Genomic DNA, 9,379 nt, shown 5'->3' with positions numbered 1-9,379 from the left:
GCCGGGAGTATAAACCGGCCGGACTGGATGATTCACTGGTAACCCGCCCGGAGCTTGGCGGTTCACGGGTTACCCGCCCGGTCTTGGCGGTTCATTAGTAACCCGGTGGGCGGGTTAGATGAATGACGAGGCCCAAGGCCCATAAGGCCGGTTCACGTTTAATGGTGGGCCGGTTTATGAGGAAAGCGTAAGGACTAATCTCCTACAAAGGAAGCAAGACTAGGACTCCACTTGTAATAGAGTAATCCTAATCCAAATAGGACTAGTCATGTAAACCGCCCCTTCAACATATATAAGGAGGGGAGGGCTCCCCAAAGAGGGAGAGGCTACAAGCAAGAAACAATCTTAGGGCTAGACACAAAGAGGAGAGCCGGTTTACGGCGACTCCCTCGTGATGATAATGAGACCTAGCCTCAAACAGCATGTAGGGCTATTACCGGATGATGTTTCCCGGGGCCCGAAGCTGTCTAAATCCCTGTCTTGTGTCGCGTCTCTCGATTCCGCTCAACCCCTCTCAAGCTACCACATAAATGCGTTGGCCTCGCGACTAAGTCCTGACACTAAGGACATCTACCGTGACAATTCCACGACACGCACACATGCACACGAACTGCATCCACACAACACTCACACAAACACATGCACCCACGCACGCATGCAACACTCACACGTACACACACAGCCACGCACGCACGCAACACTCACACGCACACATGCACGCATGCATGCACACACCAGTACACCACACGACCAACACACACTCTCACGCTCAAGTGCTCAACCTACACGTGTATGCGCACACATCAGGCCCTGGCAGACACATACACAACTAGGTGATTCCCGCGCACGGGTTGGAGCCTTGTCACGCCTGCGTAAATTTGTGTTTATCTGACCTTTTCCCTATGCGAACTGAACAGGTGGGACCCACACGGAACATGGTCAATTTAACTAGTCAACATGGCGCCACACAGACTATTTGGCCGGTCAACAGAGTGCAATCCGATGCTGAACCGTGAGCAAGCGTCTGTATAATCACCGCAAAACGTATATAGTGACCGTAATCAGCTTATTCTGAAGTTCGGTGACCGTATTACACTTTTCTCTCCGTAGGCCCTCCAAAACTACATCTCTACACGTTCTCGCATGTTACAGCACTACCACTACACTCTAACACAATAAATCATATGTGTTTTTAGTTTTACTAGATATCATATTGTTACTTATAATTATTCAGTTTGCATACATTAAAATTGCCTTTGAAATGTATGGCCAGTATCATCTACCGCGCGGGAAAAATCTCGCCCTTTCCTGTTTAATCGGGTTTGTATCGATGGATCGTCCGAAACAACAAAGCTATAGTACTATACAGTACAAGTGACAGTTCACTGGGCCGTCGTGTCGTCTACTCCTTCATCATACGAGTGGAGCGCTCGCTTTCATAAATCTTCTAGCCCCTTTCGCCGACATGTGGGACATCAAGCTACCGGGTCCACGTGCCATACCGGAATACAGTGCAGGGCAGCTGGGGTGAAGCACCCTAGTCATGGCACCGGCATAGTAATGAGCAATGAGGCATCAAATCACAAAGTTGCACCTTTCCCACAGTTAAGTTGGAGGGACGAAGTAATAATGCTAAAAAAAGAAGTTGGAGGGACGAAGCAACCATCATTTTCACTCGTTGCTGAATCCGCTTCTCCCTCATCTTCTTCAACTTAACCACGTGTTGCTTCTGCCGTTGTTCTGCCTCATGTGGGACACGGATCGGCTTAGTAAAGCACTGACACGTGGGACCACATGTTAGCAAACCGCCAGGACAACATCCTCCGAAAATAAGAAACCTCCCCCGCCATCCGCGCGGCAAAATCACCTCCTTTTTACTAATCTTGATTCTATAATTTTTTAGATCAATATAATTGAGATTTGTATAGATAGCACACAGGAGCAAAACCAAGTGGTACGGTTAAGGGCATCCACAATGTGTAGCCAAATGTGAAAATAGCTTTTGGCATCGTGGGAACCATTGTGGACGGTGTTGCCAAAGCCAAAAAGATGGAACCGAAGCTCCCTGATTGATTGATTGAAGGAATAGAAAAATGCAACGTCTCTCCTCTTTCTCCCATGCTTGGACGCATGTACTAGTAGTACAGTATAGAGCATAGAGTCTACTCCCCTGTCCCTTCTATCACAAATCACAAAGCAGCGAGGCATCAAATCACAAAAGCACGGACGAAGCAACCATCATTTCACTCTTCGCTGACTCCGCTTCTCCATCGTCTTCTTCGAGAAACCATCTCACCGCACTAGTACTCCTAGTAGTACTAGTCCTTTGGTTCAACGGACTTCCTGGATGCAAATAAGGCGGTTGTCTCGGCTTGCAGGCGGCACTTGCGAAGGACTTATCGTGGTCTCCCTCAATGGTGTTCTCCGTCGAACGCACTTCGCCAAACCACACAAAAAAAAGATATCGTCGACGTCACCGCAATGGGAAGGAAGTCAAATATAGTTACTAGTACCTCCATTTTTTTGTACACAAGGCCAGTATATCAAAATTACAATTTGCAAAGGGCCACTAACACTAATCGAGGCAAAATTGATGGGGTTAGCAACCAAGGACATTAATATCCCCTACATGCATGCGGAAGTGAGAAGGTTGGTTTGCATGTCGCTGCATTGATCAAGCGATGAGGAGTGAGATGGTTAGCTCTTTGGTCTTTGGAGAAAAAAATACGCATTAATTGACACGTGAAACGAGGATTTGTATCGATTAAATCCCGCGAAGGAAAACCCCGCCTTTCTTTTTTAACACTAGTACTCCTAGTACGTACGTACTTATCCTGTTTGGGTCTAGGCCTTGCATTGCCAAACTTCGCCACACATTTTTGCCAAGCTTGCCTAAAGTTTTCAAAATGAGAAGGAGGTACACTTGCGCACGGCTGTCGCGGTCGCACCGCACCCTCACATGGTCGCTCCTGCACGCCGCGGTCGCACCGCACCCTCACACAGTCGCTCCTGCACGCCGCAAACCCAACCAAGGGAACGCACCCTCACTGACACGTGCTGTCGCATGTGAACAAACCAAACTCAGCCATCCTATCGCTGACACATAATTTTCGTTCATAGAGTATGTTTATCCAACCGCATGTTGGGGAGTATCCGTACGGCCTGTGCGGTGGTCTGTTGGGGAAGAAGAAGAGGTGAGGAAGAAGGAAAGAAGGGTTAGGAGACGTAGGATATTCATCCAACCGCCTGAAATGGTAGACTGACCCAAGTCAGGCGACTTTCATAACAAATATAAGTTTTTCCACAGCAAAAGATCCATAAAAACAACAACATAAAGAAAAACTATCACTGCTCGTGGAAAGAGACGGCCTCGTCGTCTTTGGCTGCCGGCACGAACCAACCGTAGTTGCCGACGTGTGTCTCCGCACCGTGGTTGTCCTCGGCCTCCAGCTACTCGTTCAAGCAGAGCGTGCGGGCGCTCTGCACGGACGAGAGCACAACCCGGTTCAAGTCGAGGACGTCCAGTTCCGCCTGCAGGAGGGCCTCGATGGCAGCGGCATCCGCGCGCTCTGCGTCGAGTCGAGCCTCCGCCGCCTGGTTCAAGTCCAGGACGTCCGGTTCCGCCTGCAGGAGGGCGTCGATGAGAGCGGCATCCGCGCGCTCTGTGTCGAGTTGAGCCTCTGCCGCCTGGTTCAAGTCCAGGACGTCCGGTTCCGCCTACAGGAGGGCCTCGATGGCAGCGGCATCCGCGCGCTCCGCCTCAAGTTGAGCCTTCGTCACCCAGTTCACATCCACGACATCCGGTTCCGCCTGCAGGAGAGCCTCGATGGCAGCGGCATGCGCGCGCTCCGCGTCGAGTTGAACCTCTGCCTCCTGGTCCTCCTTTAGTATCGCCATGTTGAACCGTTGGTCCGCCTGCACCATGGGGGACTCGGACGCCAGCACGAAGTCGACGTCCATCGTCTCATACCCATCGGGGGCCTTCTGCGCCGCGACCTCCGCCATGAACATTGATCGGCTTACTCCTCCTCGTAGCTTGGCTCTAGAGAACTCGGGGATTGGCCCGCCGCAAAGAGAGATTGGGAACGGAGGTCTGTGGCACCGACCGCCGCCGCAATTTCTGCGCGGCGCTCCGGCGTTAGCATCTTGTAGTAAGGGATCTTGCGACACACCATGGCTTTTTGGTGAACTAGGGGACGCTTGATGCAGGCAAGGGGATCGAAAGGTGGGGGAATGGGCTGGAGATTTGGTGTGGTTTTAGGGCAGTGGCTAGTGTAGGCTGAGTAGCGAAGATTCTGGTGTGAATAGTGGTTCCGATGACGACCGGTCAATCGGGTTTGACTGTACATCGCTCTTGTCACGTTCGCGTTGTAGCCCGGCACGCTGGCCCTCCACGTCGCTCACCGAATGGAATGCGCTTCGTCTTGCATTTTCGCTCGCTTGTGGGACCGCAGTTGAGAGCAAACCGACGTTCGTCCCCCTCACTCGCCCACGTCATATATTATACTACCACTCCCTCCGTTTTATGCGGAGTAAATAAAAATAGAGGGAGTATACTACGGATGAGGATCCCCTGACGTGGCCGAACCCATTGAGTAACTGACTTGTGGGGCCTAGCAAGCATGGGGTCCGCCAGTAAGTGACCAAAAGGGAGGGCAAGGTAGGGATACCTACGTCAGAGGATCCACTTCCACTACTACTCCCTCCTTCCATTTACTATACAGGGCCTAATGCGTTTTTCGAGGCTAACTTTGACCAAATGTTAGAGTAATAATATATGACATGCAACTTACACAAAGCATACGGTCAAATTCGTATGTGAAAGGAGTTTCCAATGATATAATTTTCACATTATACATCTCATGTACTCCCTCCATTCAAAATTACTTGACTTTCATTTGTTCAAAAATGGATGTACCTATATACTAAAACATGTCTAGATACATCTATATTTTAATAAATGGAAGTCATGTATTGTGGAACGGAGGGAGTACTATTAATCTTGTCAATAGTCAAATTGGAAACCATCTCGAGTACAAATCTAGGAGTACGTACGAATCTAACAATATTGATTGGGCGTTGTTGAATGTTGATACCTTCTTGATCAAAGTAGAGATACTTTGACTACACATAAAACCTATATGTAAACTAGAAAGGATAGGAGGGAGTATATTGTACGTTCAAAAATGAAAGGAACATTGAATACCCTTTATATATGATTTGCGGATGCTATGATCACCGGTTCAAATTTTGAATCCGCCTTAGGTATCACGTGCCCCCACTCGTTCCCTCTCGATTTCATCTCGGGGTCCGGAGATCTATTGAAAGAGGACTAGGGTGGGTACATGCGAATGATACTCGGCGGAATGTTCAAATGAGGCATGCGGGAGGATGGACTCGACTGGAGGGCGACATGATCGATGGAGAAGAGGGTTGGAGAGGAATGAGAAATAAGCAAACGCCACATGATTATACTTGAACTGCTCAAATAAACAATAAGTTGTCTCGCTTGGCCTACATAGTGAAAGGCCTAATGCGCAACAGGGAGCACTAACGCTCGAATATGGCCGGGAAAACAGGGAAACCGACATGTGGGGCACACCCGTCGGGACGACGTAGCGCAGACTAGTCCAATGGAGGAGCTGGCCCACGACCTCCTCGCCGCCGACAACCGTTCATGTGGGTCGTTGGGGCCAACAACGGGGCGCAGCTCCAGCACCGCCTCTGGACACGGCGACCGCGGTGAGCGACACGCTCATATCGTCGCTAGACACGATCGGTTTCAGTGTGCCGAGGGTGGCGTTAGTGTTGTGGCACGACCAACAGTATGTTTGGTTTGTGCCCAAGGTTGCCCCATCAAAGCATTGGGTAGCCAAAATTTTGGTTGAGGTATGGTTGCCCATGATTTGGCCGACATTGGCAAGAAAAATGAACTAGAGTTGGCTAGAGTTCATTGGCATGCCAAAAAAATGGCAACCATCCAAACAAAGACCAATCTTTGGGTCATGACCAAAATTTTGGTTGAGGTATTGGTTGCCCATGATTTGGCCGACATTGGCAAGAAAAATGAACTAGAGTTGGCTAGAGTTCATTGGCATGCCAAAAAAATGGCAACCATCCAAACAAAGACCAATCTTTGGGTCATGACCAAAATTTTGGTAAGGTGCAATCTGGCCACAATCCAAACACACCCCAACACCCGGCTCGTCGAGGATACACGGGGTGCCGCGACGCGTCCGCGTAGTGGTGTAGCATGGCCAACTGCATCCTCTGGACTTGAGACCATGTCGGGTCGTCTTGCTTTTTCAATGACATGTGGGGATTGCATGTGAGCAAAGGGCATCTCCAATGTTGCCACGACCGCAGCTGACTACCCTGGCACACCAAAACCCTCGTCCCTCGCGCCATCGCACGGTGCGTTCCCAGCCGGCGCCAGCTGCCCGCATTCATGTCGTCCGTTCGTATGTCGTCGTTAAGAGGCTCGGTGCCCGAGGAACCAACTCCGGCGACTTAATGACGCACCCAAATGCTTGGCCTCACCGGAATGTGCTACTTAAAGCGGCAACACCCAGCTAACCTCCACACCATAGCGCATCGTCCTCCTACCTGGCACCACATCCGCCATGACCACAAGTGCGAACGCTCTGCGGGAGAGCTTGTCTTCGGGGATGAAGCTCGAGGTCGCCGCCCTCGCTCAAGTCGCCTCTCGCGACGCAATAGCGGCGTAGCCGGACGCGGACGCGACCGCACAAGCGGTGGCCACGCTGGCGGCCGACGACGGGAGCACCGTCAGCCACGCGTCCTTCTTGCCGCCGTCCAACGTCCGGCACCGCCGAGGTGGGGGACTCCTCCGAGGATGAGTAGGGCATGGGAGGCGGCAGGGCATGGTGTGCCAACTGGCCGGTCCGTCTCCCGTGTTCTACTTTTCCTCGCCGGAGACCGCATCTTCACTTCACGGGTTTTGAACCCCGCCCCCGTACATAGAGATCGCAGATGGAGGACGTCGGTCGCCGCCGTAGAATAGGTTTAGGGTCGGGTTTCTTTTATTTTTCTGTCATATAAAAGTTTGAAATGTAATGAAAATCTGCCGTGTTTGCATTAATCTCGGCCGGTGTATATGAACTTTCACAATAATATACATATTGTAGGAGTACTAGCAAGATGCCCGTGCGTTGCACGGAAGATCAAGATCTTGTGGGAGAAAAGGATGAACGAGGGAAAGCCTTATCTTCAAATGTGGAGAGGAGTGCGGGTAAATTGTCATAGTTTCCTTCCTATCCGTTAGATATAGATCGGACGGCCTATATTGCAGGATGACAGGCACACCATCATCACCAACTCTGCTTTTTATTGAACCGAGACAAATCTAACATGCGAAGTAAAATAAACACATAGGGTCTATACATACACAAATTATCTTAGGCACTCCAATAGTACGTTCACTACACATTCACGCATTTCACATCTTTCTACATCTACGGGAACCTATGAAAGGGTTAACGTAAATTGCCTCTCTCTCTCCTCCCTTGATTTTCATGGTGGTGGGCCCCTCCCTCCCCCAATCTACAATCAACAGCTCACATGTTTCACATTACGTTAATTACGTAACTGGGATTACGTAGGTGTAGCATTACTCGTCCTAAAAAACCCAACTAAGCCAACCCCCCAGCATATCGCGCGGGAAAAGACCCGGTCGCGCCGTTTTAGTAGTAGTATCGATGGATCGCGCGAAGCAACAACTTTTTTTTGAGGGGGCGAAGCACCTAGTTTTTTTTGAGGAAAAAAGGCGGTACACTCATAGCACTCCTGTCGCGGTCGCATTGCACCCCACACATGTTCGGTCCTGCACACGGCTCACGCAAACGGAACGCGCTTCAGCTTGCCTCTTCACTGACACGTGGGACTGCACTTGGAGAAACCAACCATGCGCCAAACTCCCCCCGCCCACCGCGCGAAAATCCTCCCCCCCCCCCACACACAAAAATTCCCCCCAAATCCGATTCATCCGCCCTTCGGCCAACTAGCCAATAATATTTCCCAAACCCCCGTCCCCCCCCTCGTCCCCCTCCACTCCATTCACTCCGCCAAAGCCGCCCTCCCCGCCGCGCCGATACATCAGCGCCGCGGTTCGTCGAGGGGACGCACGGCGATCCTCTCGCTCCCACAGTGCTACCACCGCTGGCGACGTTCGTGTGGAGACGCATGGCGGTCAGCTTCTCCCATGGTACACGCATTCTAGACTGAGGCCCCGTTCATGTCGGTGTAGCGCTGAATGTTAGCTGATAGACGCTGTTAATCTCACTGTTTGCCGAAGTAGTTTACTGTTAATATGCTCTTCTTAAGAAGCTTCCTTGCCCTGTTCTGCACTCAATCTACTTAGCTGAGATGGCATGCCAAGGCCGATTAGTTGCAAAAATATCCTGCCATATATTTATTGTGACGTAGATTGCCATGGTCTAGTAGCCAATCTGTTAGGTGAAATAGCTCTACACTGTTTTATACTCGACCTTTGTTGCTGCGATGGCCTTCCATAGTTCGATGGTTGTGTGCTCGGCCTCATTGACTGCTGAAATAGCCTGCCATAATTTAGCACTCAAATCTGTTTGCTGAATTAGCTTTACATATATTTTGTTACTTAGATCTGCTCGTCCAAATATCTTGCCGTAGCTTTAGACATCGACCTAGGTATTTTTTTTCTGGACTTCATAAAAAAGCATATATGTTTTTCCTGTAATATCTAGTAGAAGAACTAATTTGTATGTCTAACAGATGGACATGACTTGGATAACTTCTGCTCGAAGATTCTCCGCTGCATATGTCGAGGGGGTTGAAAACTTCATGAACTTTATCAGAGCTGAGTACAGTGGTCCGAAATCAGATGTGCTTTGCCCGTGTAGCAGTTGTATGAATTCAGTTACAAGACCCCAGTCAACTGTGCAAAATCATCTACACTTGTATGGGATGTCGGTCACATATACTAGGTGGGTTCATCATGGTGAAGCTGTGAACGTCAATATTATTGACTACGTGGAAGCAGCAGATCACCATCTTGATCTGCCTGATGCTCAGGTGGAAGAGGAGGAGGAGGTGGTGGTGGCGGAGCCAGAGAGTTTGACCAACATTGAAACAATGCTACGAAATGCTCGTGCATTTCATGAACTTTCACCTACAGAAGAAAAACGGTGGGCCCGCATGTTGGAACAATGCAACATTGCTGTCACCCTAGGAAATAAGCTGTCAGTATTCTCAGCTATGGTCACCTTTCTTCAGGTGAAGACATCTGAGCGGATGACCAACAAATCATTCGATGCGATGTTGGCTGCTTTCCGCAAATCTTTTCCAGGTGCGTCTGAGCTGCCACACACCTACAGTAAAATGA

The sequence above is a fragment of the Triticum aestivum genome, chromosome 3B (genome assembly GCF_018294505.1).
Source record: "Triticum aestivum cultivar Chinese Spring chromosome 3B, IWGSC CS RefSeq v2.1, whole genome shotgun sequence".
Lineage (NCBI taxonomy): Eukaryota > Viridiplantae > Streptophyta > Magnoliopsida > Poales > Poaceae > Triticum > Triticum aestivum.
This window is presented reverse-complemented; position numbering follows the sequence as displayed.